At 48.2% G+C, this 19947-nt stretch overlaps 1 protein-coding gene across 2 annotated transcripts in view; it reads left to right on the top strand.

Annotated features, from left to right (window-relative positions):
* The window catches only part of LOC124009216 (Down syndrome cell adhesion molecule-like protein 1 homolog), a 177175-nt gene that overhangs the window by 18135 nt on the left and 139093 nt on the right, over window positions 1–19947 (top strand). The gene's annotated exons all lie outside the window — the stretch shown is intronic.

A 19947-nucleotide genomic window follows, 5' to 3' on the forward strand; every position in this document is an offset into this window, starting at 1 on the left:
GGAAGGGACAGGTGAAGAGGGGGGGGGGTGGTGTAGGAGAAGAGATGGGCAGAGGGAAGGGACAGGTGAAGAAGGGGGAGGGGGAGGGGGGTGTAGGAGAAGAGATGGCAGAGGGAAGGGACAGGTGTGGAGGGGGAGGGGGAGGGGGGTGTAGGAGAAGAGATGGCAGAGGGAAGGGACAGGTGAAGAGGGGGAGGGGGGGGGGTGTAGGAGAAGAGATGGCAGAGGGAAGGGACAGGTGTGGAGGGGGAGGGGGAGGGGGGTGTAGGAGAAGAGATGGCAGAGGGAAGGGACAGGTGAAGAGGGGGAGGGGGAGGGGGGGTGTAGGAGAAGAGATGGCAGAGGGAAGGGACAGGTGTGGAGGGGGGAGGGGGAGGGGGGTGTAGGAGAAGAGATGGCAGAGGGAAGGGACAGGTGTGGAGGGGGAGGGGGAGGTGGGGTGTAGGAGAAGAGATGGCAGAGGGAAGGGACAGGTGTGGAGGGGGAGGGGGAGGGGGTGTAGGAGAAGAGATGGCAGAGGGAAGGGACAGGTGTGGAGGGGGAGGGGGAGGGGGGTGTAGGAGAAGAAATGGCAGAGGGAAGGGACAGGTGTGGAGGGGGAGGGGGAGGGGGGTGTAGGAGAAGAGATGGCAGAGGGAAGGGACAGGTGGAGAGGGGGAGGGGGAGGGGGGGTGTAGGAGAAGAGATGGCAGAGGGAAGGGACAGGTGAAGAGGAGGGGGGTGTAGGAGAAGAGATGGCAGAGGGAAGGGACAGGTGAAGAGGAGGAGAGGGGGGTGTAGGAGAAGAGATGGCAGAGGGAAGGGACAGGTGTGGAGGGGGAGGGGGAGGGGGTGTAGGAGAAGAGATGGCAGAGGGAAGGGACAGGTGTGGAGGGGGGGGGGGGGGGGGGTGTAGGAGAAGAGATGGCAGAGGGAAGGGACAGGTGAAGAGGGGGAGGGGGAGGGGGGTGTAGGAGAAGAGATGGCAGAGGGAAGGGACAGGTGTGGAGGGGGGAGGGGGAGGGGGTGTAGGAGAAGAGATGGCAGAGGGAAGGGACAGGTGAAGAGGGGGGGAGGGGGGGGGTGTAGGAGAAGAGATGGCAGAGGGAAGGGACAGGTGTGGAGGGGGAGGGGGAGGGGGGTGTAGGAGAAGAGATGGCAGAGGGAAGGGACAGGTGTGGAGGGGGAGGGGGAGGGGGTGTAGGAGAAGAGATGGCAGAGGGAAGGGACAGGTGTGGAGGGGGAGGGGAGGGGGTGTAGGAGAAGAGATGGCAGAGGGAAGGGACAGGTGTGGAGGGGGGAGGGGGAGGGGGGTGTAGGAGAAGAAATGGCAGAGGGAAGGGACAGGTGTGGAGGGGGAGGGGGAGGGGGGTGTAGGAGAAGAGATGGCAGAGGGAAGGGACAGGTGGAGAGGGGGAGGGGGAGGGGGGTGTAGGAGAAGAGATGGCAGAGGGAAGGGACAGGTGAAGAGGAGGGGGGTGTAGGAGAAGAGATGGCAGAGGGAAGGGACAGGTGAAGAGGAGGAGAGGGGGGGTGTAGGAGAAGAGATGGCAGAGGGAAGGGACAGGTGTGGAGGGGGAGGGGGAGGGGGTGTAGGAGAAGAGATGGCAGAGGGAAGGGACAGGTGGAGAGGGGGAGGGGGAGGGGGTGTAGGAGAAGAGATGGCAGAGGGAAGGGACAGGTGAAGAGGAGGGGGGGGGGTGTAGGAGAAGAGATGGCAGAGGGAAGGGACAGGTGAAGAGGAGGAGAGGGGGGTGTAGGAGAAGAGATGGCAGAGGGAAGGGACAGGTGAAGAGGGGGGAGGGGGAGGGGAGAGGAGGTAGAGAGATTGGTTCATAGAAGTTAGAAGGACAGAGGGACAGAAGGAACTGATACTAAGAGGGTATAGAGGTTAGCATATACTGGCGGTTTGGTGGTTTAATTTGTCCCCCTGAGTTTTCTGAGCAAAACATATGTATATTATTTTTGGGGGACATAAAAGACTCCAAGCTCCAAGTGATTTTAAAATAAAAAATGTTCCCCAATAGAAACACATCTGATCGTTTTATCAACTTTTATAGTTGTTTGGGCTTCTTGCATTCAATTTGCAGTCTACAGATTATATGTAATTATGTTCCGGCCCCTCAACCATCCGCTAGTTGATGATCCCTGGGTTAGAGGTCAGAGGTTAGAGGATAGAGGTTAGAGGGACAGAAGGTACTGATACTAAGAGGGGAGCGATAGAGGTTAGAGGGACAGAAGGAACTGATACTAAGAGGGGAGCGATAGAGGTTAGAGGGACAGAAGGAACTGATACTAAGAGGGGAGCGATAGAGGTTAGAGGTTAGAGGGACAGAAGGAACTGATACTAAGAGGGGAGCGATAGAGGTTAGAGGTTAGAGGGACAGAAGGAACTGATACTAAGAGGGGAGCGATAGAGGTTAGAGGGACAGAAGGAACTGATACTAAGAGGGGAGTGATAGAGGTTAGAGGGACAGAAGGAACTGATACTAAGAGGGGAGCGATAGAGGTTAGAGGGACAGAAGGAACTGATACTAAGAGGGGAGCGATAGAGGTTAGAGGGACAGAAGGAACTGATACTAAGAGGGGAGCAATAGAGGTTAGAGGGACAGAAGGAACTGATACTAAGAGGGGAGCGATAGAGGTTAGAGGGACAGAAGGAACGGATACTAAGAGGGGAGCGATAGAGGTTAGAGGGACAGAAGGAACTGATACTAAGAGGGGAGCGATAGAGGTTAGAGGGACAGAAGGAACTGATACTAAGAGGGGAGCGATAGAGGTTAGAGGGACAGAAGGAACTGATACTAAGAGGGGAGCGATAGAGGTTAGAGGGACAGAAGGAACTGATACTAAGAGGGGAGCGATAGAGGTTAGAGGTTAGAGGGACAGACGGAACTGATACTAAGAGGGGAGTGATAGAGGTTAGAGGGACAGAGGGACAGAAGGAACTGATACTAAGGGGGGAGCAATAGAGGTTAGAGGGACAGAGGGAACTGATACTAAGAGGGGAGCGATAGAGGTTATAGGGACAGAGGGACAGAAGGAACTGATACTAAGGGGGGAGCAATAGAGGTTAGAGGGACAGAAGGAACTGATACTAAGGGGGGGGAGCAATAGAGGTTAGAGGGACAGACGGAACTGATACTAAGAGGGGAGCGATAGAGGTTAGAGGGACAGAGGGAACTGATACTAAGAGGGGAGCGATAGAGGTTAGAGGGACAGAGGGACAGAAGGAACTGATACTAAAGGGGGAGCAATAGAGTTTAGAGGGACAGAAGGAACTGATACTAAGGGGGGAGCAATAGAGGTTAGAGGGACAGAAGGAACTGATACTAAGAGGGGAGCGATAGAGGTTAGAGGGACAGAGGGACAGAAGGAACTGATACTAAGGGGGGAGCAATAGAGGATAGAGGGACAGAAGGAACTGATACTAAGAGGGGAGCGATAGAGGTTAGAGGGACAGAAGGAACTGATACTAAGAGGGGAGCGATAGAGGTTAGATGGACAGAAGGAACTGATACTAATAGGGGAGCGATAGAGGTTAGAGGGACAGAAGGAACTGATACTAAGAGGGGAGCAATAGAGGTTCGAGGTTAGAGGGACAGAAGGAACTGATACTAAGAGGGGAGCGATAGAGGATAGAGGGACAGAAGGAACTGATACTAAGAGGGGAGCGATAGAGGTTAGAGGGACAGAAGGAACTGATACTAAGAGGGGAGCGATAGAGGTTAGAGGGACAGAAGGAACTGATACTAAGAGGGGAGCGATAGAGGTTAGATGGACAGAAGGAACTGATACTAATAGGGGAGCGATAGAGGTTAGAGGGACAGAAGGAACTGATACTAAGAGGGGAGCAATAGAGGTTCGAGGTTAGAGGGACAGAAGGAACTGATACTAAGAGGGGAGCGATAGAGGATAGAGGGACAGAAGGAACTGATACTAAGAGGGGAGCGATAGAGGTTAGAGGGACAGAAGGAACTGATACTAAGAGGGGAGCAATAGAGGTTAGAGGGACAGAAGGAACTGATACTAAGAGGGGAGCGATAGAGGTTAGAGGGACAGAAGGAACTGATACTAAGAGGGGAGCAATAGAGGTTAGAGGGACAGAAGGAACTGATACTAAGGGGGGAGCAATAGAGGTTAGAGGGACAGAAGGAACTGATACTAAGGGGGGGGAGCAATTGAGGTTAGAGGGACAGACGGAACTGATACTAAGAGGGGAGCGATAGAGGTTAGAGGGACAGAGGGAACTGATACTAAGAGGGGAGCGATAGAGGTTAGAGGGACAGAGGGACAGAAGGAACTGATACTAAAGGGGGAGCAATAGAGTTTAGAGGGACAGAAGGAACTGATACTAAGGGGGGAGCAATAGAGGTTAGAGGGACAGAAGGAACTGATACTAAGAGGGGAGCGATAGAGGTTAGAGGGACAGAGGGACAGAAGGAACTGATACTAAGGGGGGAGCAATAGAGGATAGAGGGACAGAAGGAACTGATACTAAGAGGGGAGCGATAGAGGTTAGAGGGACAGAAGGAACTGATACTAAGAGGGGAGCGATAGAGGTTAGATGGACAGAAGGAACTGATACTAATAGGGGAGCGATAGAGGTTAGAGGGACAGAAGGAACTGATACTAAGAGGGGAGCAATAGAGGTTCGAGGTTAGAGGGACAGAAGGAACTGATACTAAGAGGGGAGCGATAGAGGATAGAGGGACAGAAGGAACTGATACTAAGAGGGGAGCGATAGAGGTTAGAGGGACAGAAGGAACTGATACTAAGAGGGGAGCGATAGAGGTTAGAGGGACAGAAGGAACTGATACTAAGAGGGGAGCGATAGAGGTTAGATGGACAGAAGGAACTGATACTAATAGGGGAGCGATAGAGGTTAGAGGGACAGAAGGAACTGATACTAAGAGGGGAGCAATAGAGGTTCGAGGTTAGAGGGACAGAAGGAACTGATACTAAGAGGGGAGCGATAGAGGATAGAGGGACAGAAGGAACTGATACTAAGAGGGGAGCGATAGAGGTTAGAGGGACAGAAGGAACTGATACTAAGAGGGGAGCAATAGAGGTTAGAGGGACAGAAGGAACTGATACTAAGAGGGGAGCGATAGAGGTTAGAGGGACAGAAGGAACTGATACTAAGAGGGGAGCGATAGAGGTTAGAGGGACGGAAGGAACTGATACTAAGAGGGGAGCGATAGAGGTTAGAGGTTAGAGGGACAGACGGAACTGATACTAAGAGGGGAGCGATAGAGGTTAGAGGGACAGAGGGACAGAAGGAACTGATACTAAGGGGGGAGCAATAGAGGTTAGAGGGACAGAGGGAACTGATACTAAGAGGGGAGCGATAGAGGTTAGAGGGACAGAGGGACAGAAGGAACTGATACTAAGGGGGGAGCAATAGAGGTTAGAGGGACAGAAGGAACTGATACTAAGGGGGGAGCAATAGAGGTTAGAGGGACAGACGGAACTGATACTAAGAGGGGAGCGATAGAGGTTAGAGGGACAGAGGGAACTGATACTAAGAGGGGAGCGATAGAGGTTAGAGGGACAGAGGGACAGAAGGAACTGATACTAAGGGGGGAGCAATAGAGGTTAGAGGGACAGAAGGAACTGATAGTAAGGGGGGAGCAATAGAGGTTAGAGGGACAGAAGGAACTGATACTAAGAGGGGAGCGATAGAGGTTAGAGGGACAGAGGGACAGAAGGAACTGATACTAAGGGGGGAGCAATAGAGGTTAGAGGGACAGACGGAACTGATACTAAGAGGGGAGCGATAGAGGTTAGAGGGACAGAGGGACAGAAGGAACTGATACTAAGGGGGGAGCAATAGAGGTTAGAGGGACAGAAGGAACTGATACTAAGAGGGGAGCGATAGAGGTTAGAGGGACAGAGGGACAGAAGGAACTGATACTAAGGGGGGAGCAATAGAGGTTAGAGGGACAGAAGGAACTGATACTAAGGGGGGAGCAATAGAGGTTAGAGGGACAGAAGGAACTGATACTAAGAGGGGAGCGATAGAGGTTAGAGGGACAGAGGGACAGAAGGAACTGATACTAATAGGGGAGCGATAGAGGTTAGAGGGACAGAAGGAACTGATACTAAGAGGGGAGCGATAGAGGTTAGAGGGACAGAAGGAACTGATACTAAGAGGGGAGCAATAGAGGTTAGAGGTTAGAGGGACAGAAGGAACTGATACTAAGAGGGGAGCAATAGAGGTTAGAGGGACAGAAGGAACTGATACTAAGAGGGGAGCAATAGAGGTTAGAGGGACAGAAGGAACTGATACTAAGAGGGGAGTGATAGAGGTTAGAGGTTAGATGGACAGAAGGAACTGATACTAAGAGGGGAGTGATAGAGGTTAGAGGTTAGAGGGACAGAAGGAACTGATACTAATAGGGGAGCGATAGAGGTTAGAGGGACAGAAGGAACTGATACTAAGAGGGGAACAATAGAGGTTAGAGGTTAGAGGGATAGAAGGAACTGATACTAAGAGGGGAGCAATAGAGGTTAGAGGGACAGAAGGAACTGATACTAAGAGGGGAGCAATAGAGGTTAGAGGTTAGAGGGACAGAAGGAACTGATACTAAGAGGGGAGCAATAGAGGTTAGAGGGACAGAAGGAACTGATACTAAGAGGGGAGCAATAGAGGTTAGAGGTTAGAGGGACAGAAGGAACTGATACTAAGAGGGGAGCAATAGAGGTTAGAGGGACAGAAGGAACTGATACTAAGAGGGGAGCAATAGAGGTTAGAGGGACAGAAGGAACTGATACTAAGAGGGGAGTGATAGAGGTTAGAGGTTAGAGGGACAGAAGGAATTGATACTAAGAGGGGAGCAATAGAGGTTAGAGGTTAGAGGGACAGAAGGAACTGATACTAAGAGGGGAGCGATAGAGGTTAGAGGTTAGAGGGACAGAAGGAACTGATACTAAGAGGGGAGCGATAGAGGTTAGATGGACAGAAGGAACTGATACTAAGAGGGGAGCGATAGAGGTTAGAGGGACAGAAGGAACTGATACTAAGAGGGGAGTGATAGAGGTTAGATGGACAGAAGGAACTGATACTAAGAGGGGAGCGATAGAGGTTAGAGGGACAGAAGGAACTGATACTAAGAGGGGAGTGATAGAGGTTAGAGGGACAGAAGGAACTGATACTAAGAGGGGAGCGATAGAGGTTAGAGGGACAGAAGGAACTGATACTAAGAGGGGAGCGATAGAGGTTAGAGGGACAGAAGGAACTGATACTAAGAGGGGAGTGATAGAGTTTAGATGGACAGAAGGAACTGATACTAAGAGGGGAGCGATAGAGGTTAGAGGGACAGAAGGAACTGATACTAAGAGGGGAGTGATAGAGGTTAGAGGTTAGATGGACAGAAGGAACTGATACTAAGAGGGGAGCGATAGAGGTTAGAGGGACAGAAGGAACTGATACTAAGAGGGGAGCAATAGAGGTTAGAGGTTAGAGGGACAGAAGGAACTGATACTAAGAGGGGAGTGATAGAGGTTAGAGGGACAGAAGGAACTGATACTAAGAGGGGAGCAATAGCGGTTAGAGGTTAGAGGGACAGAAGGAACTGATACTAAGAGGGGAGTGATAGAGGTTAGAGGTTAGAGGGACAGAAGGAACTGATACTAAAGAGGGGAGCGATAGAGGTTAGAGGTTAGAGGGACAGAAGGAACTGATACTAAGAGGGGAGCGATAGAGGTTAGAGGGACAGAAGGAACTGATACTAAGAGGGGAGCGATAGAGGTTAGAGGGACAGAAGGAACTGATACTAAGAGGGGAGCGATAGCGGTTAGAGGGACAGAAGACAAAACCAAAAGGGAGAGGATTGATTGACAGCCTGCTGGCTGCACAAGCCACTCAGAGAAGAACCTGTTGAAACCCAGCCTGACCTAGAACACCGTCTACTCTGCTGTGACAACATCTGTAACACACAGGCAGACACACAGCGAACACAGGCAAGCCTTGCCCAAACACAGGGTCACTGAACTCTGTTACACACCACAGACCCTTCAGCCTCATCATCATGGTGAATTAAGGCCACTGACCTGTGTCCCTCCCTAGCTTTACTTAACAACCTTCAATTATCCCTTATCCTTCATCTGGTTTGATATCTGTATTGCCCACAAACACAGTATGTACTGTACATGTGTTGCAAGTGACATCATAGAAGCACAAAACACTCCCACTAACGACAGTATCTATGCAGATGTTGCGGCTGCTGCTAGTTGCTATGCTATTCCTAAAGCATCAGCTGACTAGCCCGATGCTCTCTCCCTCCATCTTATTCTCTCTATTTCTGTGTCCTCTCTTTCTCTTCATGTCCTCTCTTCCTCCTCTCTCCTTCCTCCTCTCACACCGTCCTCTGGTACCATGCTAAATATAGCCGCAGTGGCACGCTTCTTTCATTATCTCTCATTATGAAACCTAATTGGTGCACTCCATTGATTAGACATCATGCCAGTGCTTTAACAAGGTGTACCTCTTATAAACCAGCACAGAATATAGCTGATGTGGGTGTACATATAGATTTCTCTGGGTCTATCCATCCATTCTATCCATTTCATATCATATACTGGATCTACCCAGTGGAGGTGAGATGTTCCGTTGAACCAGTTGGTCAAGTGGTCACCTGGACCAACCCCTTGTAGACACTTTTACAATTCTCCTGGACTGTAGGTTCTCCACAACCTCTCTTGTCGTTGTTCCGCCACCCTTCCTGCCTCCCTCTCTCACTTCCTCTCTCCCTCTCTGTCCATCATTCACATCAGGGCAGACAGTCCCTCCCCCGCTCCTCCTGCTGTCAACATCTGTTTTCATATTCTGCCTCCCAACACCGACCTGCACTAATACATATTCCTACTAATACTAATACTAGCTAGAGCCAAACCAGTGGAGGATTATGGAGAGAGAGGGAGAGAAATGGAGAGAGAGATGGAGAGGGAGAGAGAGAGACAGACAGAAAGAGAGAGAGCCTGTGATCTGAACTGCACGCCAGCAGGTCGGTCGCGACTCTCCACTTGCTCCTTGCTGCTGCTGCCTTCATTCCCTCATGACCCAAAATCTCACCCCAAGGGGACTAGGGATTAGCATTTACAAAACCATAGTAGCCCCTCCCATATCCAGGGAGTTATGTATGGTCAGGGAGGTATGTATGTTCAGGGAGGTATGTAGTATGGTCAGGGAGGTATGTATGGTCAGGGAGTTATGTATGGTCAGGGAGGCATGTATGGTCAGGGAGGTATGTATGGTCAGGGAGGTATGTATGCTCATGGAGGTATGTATGCTCAGGGAGGTATGTATGCTCAGGGAGGTATGTATGCTCAGGGAGGTATTTATGGTCAAGGAGGTATGTATGGTCAGGGAGGTATGTATGGTCAGGGAGGTATGTATGGTCAGGGAGGCATGTATGGTCAGGGAGGTATGTATGGTCAGGGAGGTATTTATGGTCAGGGAGGTATGTATGGTCAGGGAGGCATGCATGGTCAGGGAGGTATGTATGGTCAGGGAGGTATGTATGGTCAGGGAGGTATGTATGGTCAGGGAGGTATGTATGGTCAGGGAGGTATGTATGGTTCAGGGAGGTATGTATGGTCAGGGAGGCATGTATGGTCAGGGAGGTATGTATGGTCAGGGAGGTATTTATGGTCAGGGAGGTATTTATGGTCAGGGAGGTATGTATGGTCAGGGAGGTATTTATGGTCAGGGAGGTATGTATGGTCAGGGAGGTATGTATGGTCAGGGAGGTATGTATGGTCAGGGAGGTATGTATGGTCAGGGAGGCATGTATGGTCAGGGAGGTATGTATGGTCGGGGAGGTATTTATGGTCAGGGAGGTATTTATGGTCAGGGAGGTATGTATGGTCAGGGAGGTATTTATGGTCAGGGAGGTATGTATGGTCAGGGAGGTATGTATGGTCAGGGAGGTATGTATGGTCAGGGAGGTATTTATGGTCAGGGAGGTATTTATGGTCAGGGAGGTATGTATGGTCGGGGAGGTATGTATGCTCATGGAGGTATTTATGGTCAGGGAGGTATTTATGGTCAGGGAGGTATGTATGGTCAGGGAGGTATTTATGGTCAGGGAGTGTTCAGAGGTTCTGGTCTGGGGTTTAGGGTCAGGATGCCTTGGTGTTCTTGTGGTCTGGTTAGGGTGTTGTGGTCTGGTTAGGGTGTTGTGGTCTGGTTAGGGTGTTGTGGTCTGGTTAGGGTGTTTTGGTCTGGTTAGGGTGTTGTGGTCTGGTTAGGGTGTTGTGGTCTGGTTAGGGTGTTGTGGTCTGGTTAGGGTGTTGTGGTCTGGTTAGGGTGTTGTGGTCTGGTTAGGGTGTTGTGGTCTGGTTAGGGTGTTGTGGTCTGGTTAGGGTGTTGTGGTCTGGTTAGGGTGTTGTGGTCTGGTTAGGGTGTTGTGGTCTGGTTAGGGTGTTGTGGTCAAGGAGTTTGTGTAATGGGGTTCCTACAACTTGGTTTAAAGTTAGAGTATTTAGAGCATTAAATGGGGTTAGGGCTAGTAAATAAACAATAAACTACTTTGTAGATATCCATAATGTTATGTACATTTGTTGGTGAACTCTCTCTTTACTGCATAGCTACAGTGGGCCATTATTCAAATGTCAATGATACAATTTCCATCATAGCGTGATTTAATGAATCCATTCACTGTTCCCATGTTTTATACAATCATTTCCACATCGAATTCTATGTCTAATGTATTCATATGTTTCGATATGTAAAGTGGAAGTAGTAATGTATGTTGATGTGTTGTTATACTGCAGTAGGATTCTAACGTTAGTGTAACAGTGCCTGTTCTCTACACTGCACTGCTGTTACCAGGGAGGGGGCTTCCAAAGCTGTTTCTTAGCAACCTTCAAATATGTCCCAGCTTCTCCTGATTTCACTAATGAGTTCATGCTCATTCAGGAGAGTGTCAAACACTGCATGAACATGTATGAACAGTGAATCAGTGCCAATACAGACGGTTTTACTAAAGCTGGGTTGTTATCTCTAGCACAGTGCTTTAATACTACCATGCATTCTGGAGACACAGTTGTGTACAAAACAATGGAATAGTGTCTGATGATGATGTCATGGTGAAAGCTAGCCAATCATTTTTGGGGGGGGGTTTATCCTGCTCAGAAATTGGGTTGCGTGGTCAATGATGAAAACAGATGTACTGTAGAATTAGTGTTATTGACTTGTTCTAACAATAGACCAAACCAGATTCTGAATTGTTCCCAATATGTTTGCAAATGTATTGTTGTAGTACATCTGTATTATTAGTAGATTCTTTTGAAATCCAAAATATAATATCGTCGTCTAACTTGTTTCTGTTAATGATTCTTACAACATAAACTATTGTCCAAAACATCTCATACTGTATATTCCACTACATCTCTAGTATTCACTTGTTCTTATACCAAAGAAAGATTTTAACATCAAATACTCTAAAATATTAAAATATGTGTTACTATATTTACAATGTTTCAGGGAGATCCGGGCTGGTTTAGTCTGGAGGGGAATGACCCCTGAGTTGGTGTCCTCTAGTACATTCTAATGCCTTGATTCCATCCGAAATACGCAGCTAAATCATTTAATACTTTAACGACTTTACCTCCAAGATTGGTCAAATTAGTTGTGGTATGGAGTAGAAAGACATGACTTTCCAAATAAAATGACTGAAAATGTATGAATTCAGTGTATTGTTAGTTGTTTCAAAGATTGTTTAGGCCTTTATGATCAGGACTGTTTTCTAAGTAAGATAACCTTTTTTAACATTAAACCTGTCTTCTCTTGATGACAGTCATATTTACAGTTGTTTGTAATTTGGGTGAGCTATCCCTTTAACAGTTTGGCCTGTCAATCAATAATTCTGGGTAGGATTGTCAGGGGAGGTGAAAGGATGTTTGTGAGTCACAGAGTTGGTAGGGTTTCAGACCTGTCAATCAATCACTGTGGGTGGGACATTGAGGGAAGGCGGTAGATTAGTAATCTAGTCAGAAAAGATAGTTTAGTCTAGTTGTAGAGAAATAATATAGAATTGCAGGTAATTGGTTTCAAATGTTCAAAAAATTATATACAATGTCAGACATGCATGAATAGACCTACAGGTGTTTGTAGAATGAAGCAGGTGTTAAATATGTGCTTTGCTACACAGAAAGCAGCAGTTGATTAGGCTACTCCATTGTCGACACTAATCAAATCAATAGGCCTTTATTAATATATTTCATAATACCATACCATGTGTCATAAAATATGCTGTTATAGCTTTCAATCTGTTTTCTTGTATCATTTGGACCAGAATGAGGCTCTCTCTCCACTACTATTGTTCCTGCAGTGAGGAGTAAACAGTCTAATGTTTTCATCATTTATCTGCAGATAATCAAAAAGCATGAGTAGCCTACCAGTAAGCAAATTAGGGAGCAGAATGAACAGCTCTCTCACCGATGCGATCTGGTTCCGTTCATTTAAAAGTGTTCCCGATGCACCTGAGTGGTGCAGCGGTCTAAGACACTGCCTCTCAGCGCAAGAGGCATCACTGCAGTCCCTGGGTCAAATCCAGGCTGCATCACATGCGGCCGTGGTTGGGAGTCCCACAGGGCGGCGCACAATTGGCCCAGCGTCGTCCGGGGTAGGCCGTCATTGTAAGTAAGAATTTGTTCATAACTGGCTTGCCTAGTTAAATAAAAAAATGATGTAAATTTAAAGTAAATCTACTTTATATTCATCACCCCAACATCAACATATGTGAAAATGGCGCGTTTCTGTTTTGTAGTAAAAAATATAGAGGAAGATAAGTGTTTCCAATGACATCATCAACCAATTAGTAGACAATTAGAAGGCAAGGCTGTTATGCGGGTGAATGAGGACCCAAAAGCGACTTGGCGAAAACAGAGTCTTTAATCCAGTAAAGTAAAATACAATCAAAAAACACAACTTCCACTCGTAATGACGAGAACCGACTGGAGACTCGATCTTGAACAGCAGGTAGCCTCGGGAAGGCACTTGAACCTAGCAGACTCAGACACCTGCTCACCACGCAGCATCTGAGGGAAACACGACACGACTGGGCGATACACAAACACAGCACGGTGACCAATACATACAAGGATCCGACAGGACAGGAACGGAACACAAAGGAAGAAATAGGGACTCTAATCAGGGGAAAGGATCGGGAACAGGTGTGGGAAGACTAAATGATTGATTAGGGGAATAGGAACAGCTGGGAGCAGGAACGGAACGATAGAGAGAAGAGAGAGCGAGAGAGTGAGAGAGGGAGGGGGAGAGAGAGGGATAGAAAGAGGGAACGAACCTAATAAGACCAGCAGGGGGAAACGAACAGAAGGGAAAGCATAATGACAAGACAATATATGACAAAACATGACAGTACCCCCCCACTCACCGAGCGCCTCCTGGCGCTCTCGAGGAGGAACACTGGCGGCAACGGAGGAAATCATAGATCAAACGGTCCAGCACGTCCCGAGAAAGAACCCAACTCCTCTCCTCAGGACCGTAACGAAAAAAACGATAAAAAGGGAAACTAGGGTACTACTCTAAAAAAAAAAAAATGAGACACGGGTAGAGAACTGAAAACTTTAGAGCAAACAGGACCAAACAGGCCAGGAGAGTAACAACTAGGGACAGACTGAGACACAGCAAGGGCAGGAACAAGAACAGGAGAGATGCGATGGCAGGGAACAGACTGAGACCCAGCAAGACCAGGAGCAGAAGCAGAAAAATACGCACAAGGGTGGACCCCATCGTCAGTATCGGAGCGCTGGGACAGAATGGCTCCCACGCCCACCCCCGACGCGTCAACCTCAACAAAAACTGTTTAGTGACGTCAGGTGCAACAAGAATAGGAGCGGATGCAAAACGCTTCTTAAAGAGATCAGAACAACAATCATACGACCGGTGAGGAGGAAGGGAGTTGGTTCTGGACCGACTGAAGACCGTGCGCAGACCATGATATTCCTCCGGCACTCCTGTCAAATCACCAGGTTCCTCCTGAGAAGAGGGGACAGAACAAACAGGAGAAATAGCAGACATTAAACACTTCACATGACAAGAAACGCTCCAGGAAAGGACAGAACCACTAGACCAATCAAAAGAAGGATTATGACACACTAGCCAGGGATGACCCAAAACAACAGGTGTAAAAGGTGAACAAAAAATCAAAAAAGAAATGGTCTCACTATGGTTACCAGATACAGTGAGGGTTAAAGGTAGTGTTTCATATAATATACTGGGGAGAGGACTACCATCCAAGGCAAACATGACCGTGGGCTCCCTAACTGTCTGAGAGGAATGTCATGTTCCCGCGCCCAGGCTTCGTCCATAAAACAGCCCTCTGCCCCAGAGTCTATTAATGCACTGCAGGATGCTGCCGATCCGGTCCAGCGTAGATGGACCGGTAAAGTAGTACATGTACTTGACGGAGAGGACCGTCTAGTAGCGCTTATCAGTCGCCCTCCGCTTACTGATGAGCTCTGGCCTTTAACTGGACATGACATGACAAAATGACCAGCGGAACCGCAATAGAGACAGAGGCGGTTGGTGATTCTCCGTTCCCTCTCCTTAGCCGAGATGCGAATACCCCCAGCTGCATGGGCTCAACACCTGAGTCAGTGGGGAAAGACGGTAGTGTCGGAGAGAGGGGAGACACAGTTAACGCGAGCTCTCTTCTATGAGCTCGGTGACGAAGATCTACCCGTCGTTCAATGCGAATAGCGAGTTCAATCAAAGAATCCACGCTGGATGGAACCTCCCGAGAGAGAATCTCATCCTTAACCTTAGCGTGGAGTCCCTCCAGAAAACGAGCGAGCAACGCCTGCTCGTTCCAGTTACTGGAGGCAGCAAGAGTGCGAAACTCTATTGAGTAATCCGTTATGGATCGATTACCTTGACATAGGGAAGACAGGGACCAGGAAGCTTCTTTCCCAAAAACTGAGCGATCAAAAACCCTTATCATCTCCTCTTTAAAGTTCAGATAATTGTTAGTACACTCAGCGCTTGCCTCCCAGATAGCTGTGCCCCACTGCCGAGCCCGACCAGTAAGGAGTGATATGACGTAGGCAATCCGAGCTCTCTCTCTTGAGTATGTGTTGGGTTGGAGAGAGAACACGATATCACACTGGGTGAGAAAGGAGCGGCACTCAGTGGGCTGCCCAGAATAACAAGGTGGGTTATTAACCCTAGGTTCCGGAGGCTCGGAAGAACCGGAAGTAGCTGGTGACACGAGACGAAGACTCTGATACTGTCTTGAGAGGTCGGAGACCTGAGCGGCCAGGGTCTCAACGGCATGCCGAGCAGCAGACAATTCCTGCTCGTGTCTGCCGAGCATCGCTCCCTGGAACTCGAGAGTAGAGTAGAGAGAATCCATAGTCGCTGGGTCCATTCTTGGTCGGATCCTTCTGTTATGCGGGTGAATGAGGACCCAAAAGCGACTTGGCGAAAACAGAGTCTTTAATCCAGTAAAGTAAAATACAATCAAAAAACACAACTTCCACTCGTAATGACGAGAACCGACTGGAGACTCGATCTTGAACAGCAGGTAGCCTCGGGAAGGCACTTGAACCTAGCAGACTCAGACACCTGCTCACCACGCAGCATCTGAGGGAAACACGACACGACTGGGCGATACACAAACACAGCACGGTGACCAATACATACAAGGATCCGACAGGACAGGAACGGAACACAAAGGAAGAAATAGGGACTCTAATCAGGGGAAAGGATCGGGAACAGGTGTGGGAAGACTAAATGATTGATTAGGGGAATAGGAACAGCTGGGAGCAGGAACGGAACGATAGAGAGAAGAGAGAGCGAGAGAGTGAGAGAGGGAGGGGGAGAGAGAGGGATAGAAAGAGGGAACGAACCTAATAAGACCAGCAGGGGGAAACGAACAGAAGGGAAAGCATAATGACAAGACAATATATGACAAAACATGACACAAGGCCTACTAATAATTGGTTAAAATCACACGATGCACACCGATGATGTCATTGGAAAAACGATTTCTTCTTTACTACAAAACATAGCTGTTAGTCCGTGAACAGCTCATCACTAGGCTACACTGATAAGTCATTTTCAACCTAACTTCCGTTATCCCCGAAAACCGGAAAGCATCCGCTTCCTGCTGACATGGTGGAGAGTGCTGGCTTTGTGACTGACAGGTGCCTGTCCTGTCAATAGATCACTAGAAGATGCATATAGTTCATTCTAGTGGGAGAAGACTATACAGACTTTTCTGACAAGTGAATTCAAACATTTTGATGTAAAGAAGCCTAGTTAATAATTAAGAGTCTATTGGCGCACCCGTGTGCACCAATCTAAGAAACATAATAAAAAGATCCCCATCAAAATCTGTCAATTTAAGCTATAGAGATCAGTTGTTGCATGGGCTGCGTCTCAAACCATTGCGTCCTCCTATGTCAGCGTTCTGCGGGGGAAGGTGGCCGAGCTATAGCGGTGTTTAGCAGACCATGAGACATCCCGCAAAATCAGTCTTCTCACAAGAAACGTTGGTAGCGTGCGAACGGGTTGGCCTAAACACTAATATGACCCCCAGTGTCCCGGGACTAGTCTGAAGGTAACCCGTACAAATTAATATGACCCCCATAAGTGTCCCGGGACTAGTCTGAAGGTAACCCGTACAAATTAATATGAACCCCATAAGTGTCCCGGGACTAGTCTGAAGGGTAACCCATACAAACTAATATGACCCCCATAAGTGTCCCGGGACTAGTCTGAAGGTAACCCATACAAACTAATATGACTCCCATAAGTGTCCCGGGACTAGTCTGAAGGTAACCCATTCAAACTAATATGACCCCCAGTGTCCCGGGACTAGTCTGAAGGTAACCCATACAAACTAATATGACTCCCATAAGTGTCCCGGGACTAGTCTGAAGGTAACCCATACAAACTAATATGACCCCCATAAGTGTCCCGGGACTAGTCTGAAGGTAACCCATTCAAACTAATATGACCCCCAGTGTCCCGGGACTAGTCTGAAGGTAACCCATTCAAACTAATATGACCCCCAGTGTCCCGGGACTAGTCTGAAGGTAACCCATACAAACTAATATGACTCCCATAAGTGTCCCGGGACTAGTCTGAAGGTAACCCATACAAACTAATATGACCCCCATAAGTGTCCCGGGACTAGTCTGAAGGTAACCCATTCAAACTAATATGACCCCCAGTGTCCCGGGACTAGTCTGAAGGTAACTCATACAAACTAATATGACCCCCATAAGTGTCCCGGGACTAGTCTGAAGGTAACCCATACAAACTAATATGACCCCCATAAGTGTCCCGGGACTAGTCTGAAGGTAACCCATACAAACTAATATGACCCCCATAAGTGTCCCGGGACTAGTCTGAAGGTAACCCATTCAAACTAATATGACCCCCAGTGTCCCGGGACTAGTCTGAAGGTAACCCATTCAAACTAATATGACCCCCAGTGTCCCGGGACTAGTCTGAAGGTAACCCATACAAACTAATATGACTCCCATAAGTGTCCCAGGACTAGTCTGAAGGTAACCCATACAAACTAATATGACCCCCATAAGTGTCCCGGGACTAGTCTGAAGGTAACCCATTCAAACTAATATGACCCCCAGTGTCCCGGGACTAGTCTGAAGGTAACTCATACAAACTAATATGACCCCCATAAGTGTCCCGGGACTAGTCTGAAGGTAACCCATACAAACTAATATGACCCCCATAAGTGTCCCGGGACTAGTCTGAAGGTAACCCATACAAACTAATATGACCCCCAGTGTCCCGGGACTAGTCTGAAGGTAACCCATACAAACTAATATGACCCCCATAAGTAGTCCCGGGACTAGTCTGAAGGTAACCCATTCAAACTAATATGACCCCCAGTGTCCTGGGACTAGTCTGAAGGTAACCCATACAAACTAATATGACCCCCAGTGTCCCGGGACTAGTCTGAAGGTAACCCATACAAACTAATATGACCCCCAGTGTCCCGGGACTAGTCTGAAGGTAACCCATACAAACTAATATGACCCCCATAAGTGTCCCGGGACTAGTCTGAAGGTAACCCATACAAACTAATATGACCCCCATAAGTGTCCCGGGACTAGTCTGAAGGTAACCCATACAAACTAATATGACCCCCAGTGTCCCGGGACTAGTCTGAAGGTAACCCATTCAAACTAATATGACCCCCAGTGTCCCGGGACTAGTCTGAAGGTAACTCATACAAACTAATATGACCCCCATAAGTGTCCCGGGACTAGTCTGAAGGTAACCCATACAAACTAATATGACCCCCATAAGTGTCCCGGGACTAGTCTGAAGGTAACCCATACAAACTAATATGACCCCCAGTGTCCCGGGACTAGTCTGAAGGTAACCCATACAAACTAATATGACCCCCAGTGTCCCGGGACTAGTCTGAAGGTAACCCATACAAACTAATATGACCCCCAGTGTCCCGGGACTAGTCTGAAGGTAACCCATACAAACTAATATGACCCCCAGTGTCCCGGGACTAGTCTGAAGGTAACCCATACAAACTAATATGACCCCCAGTGTCCCGGGACTAGTCTGAAGGTAACCCATACAAACTAATATGACCCCCATAAGTGTCCCGGGACTAGTCTGAAGGTAACCCATACAAACTAATATGACCCCCATAAGTGTCCCGGGACTAGTCTGAAGGTAACCCATACAAACTAATATGACCCCCAGTGTCCCGGGACTAGTCTGAAGGTAACCCATTCAAACTAATATGACCCCCAGTGTCCCGGGACTAGTCTGAAGGTAACTCATACAAACTAATATGACCCCCATAAGTGTCCCGGGACTAGTCTGAAGGTAACCCATACAAACTAATATGACCCCCATAAGTGTCCCGGGACTAGTCTGAAGGTAACCCATACAAACTAATATGACCCCCATAAGTGTCCCGGGACTAGTCTGAAGGTAACCCATACAAACTAATATGACCCCCAGTGTCCCGGGACTAGTCGGAAGGTAACCCATACAAACTAATATGACCCCCAGTGTCCCGGGACTAGTCTGAAGGTAACCCATACAAACTAATATGACCCCCATAAGTGTCCCGGGACTAGTCTGAAGGTAACCCATACAAACTAATATGACCCCCATAAGTGTCCCGGGACTAGTCTGAAGGTAACCCATACAAACTAATATGACCTGAAGGTAACCCATACAAACTAATATGACCCCCATAAGTGTCCCGGGACTAGTCTGAAGGTAACCCATACAAACTAATATGACCCCCATAAGTGTCCCGGGACTAGTCTGAAGGTAACCCATACAAACTAATATGACCCCCATAAGTGTCCCGGGACTAGTCTGAAGGTAACCCATACAAACTAATATGACCCCCAGTGTCCCGGACTAGTGTCCCATTCAAACTAATATGACCCCCAGTGTCCCGGGACTAGTCTGAAGGTAACCCATACAAACTAATATGACCCCCAGTGTCCCGGGACTAGTCTGAAGGTAACCCATACAAACTAATATGACCCCCAGTGTCCCGGGACTAGTCTGAAGGTAACCCATACAAACTAATATGACCCCCAGTGTCCCGGGACTAGTCTGAAGGTAACCCATACAAACTAATATGACCCCCAGTGTCCCGGGACTAGTCTGAAGGTAACCCATACAAACTAATATGACCCCAGTGTCCCGGGACCCCATAAGTGTCCAGGGACTAGTCTGAAGGTAACCCATACAAACTAATATGACCCCCATAAGTGTCCCGGGACTAGTCTGAAGGTAACCCATACAAACTAATATGACCCCCATAAGTGTCCCGGGACTAGTCTGAAGGTAACCCATAAAGACTAATATGACCCCCATAAGTGTCCCGGGACTAGTCTGAAGGTAACCCATACAAACTAATATGACCCCCATAAGTGTCCCGGGACTAGTCTGAAGGTAACCCATACAAACTAATA

Source organism: Oncorhynchus gorbuscha, linkage group LG02, assembly GCF_021184085.1.
Source record: "Oncorhynchus gorbuscha isolate QuinsamMale2020 ecotype Even-year linkage group LG02, OgorEven_v1.0, whole genome shotgun sequence".
NCBI lineage: Eukaryota > Metazoa > Chordata > Actinopteri > Salmoniformes > Salmonidae > Oncorhynchus > Oncorhynchus gorbuscha.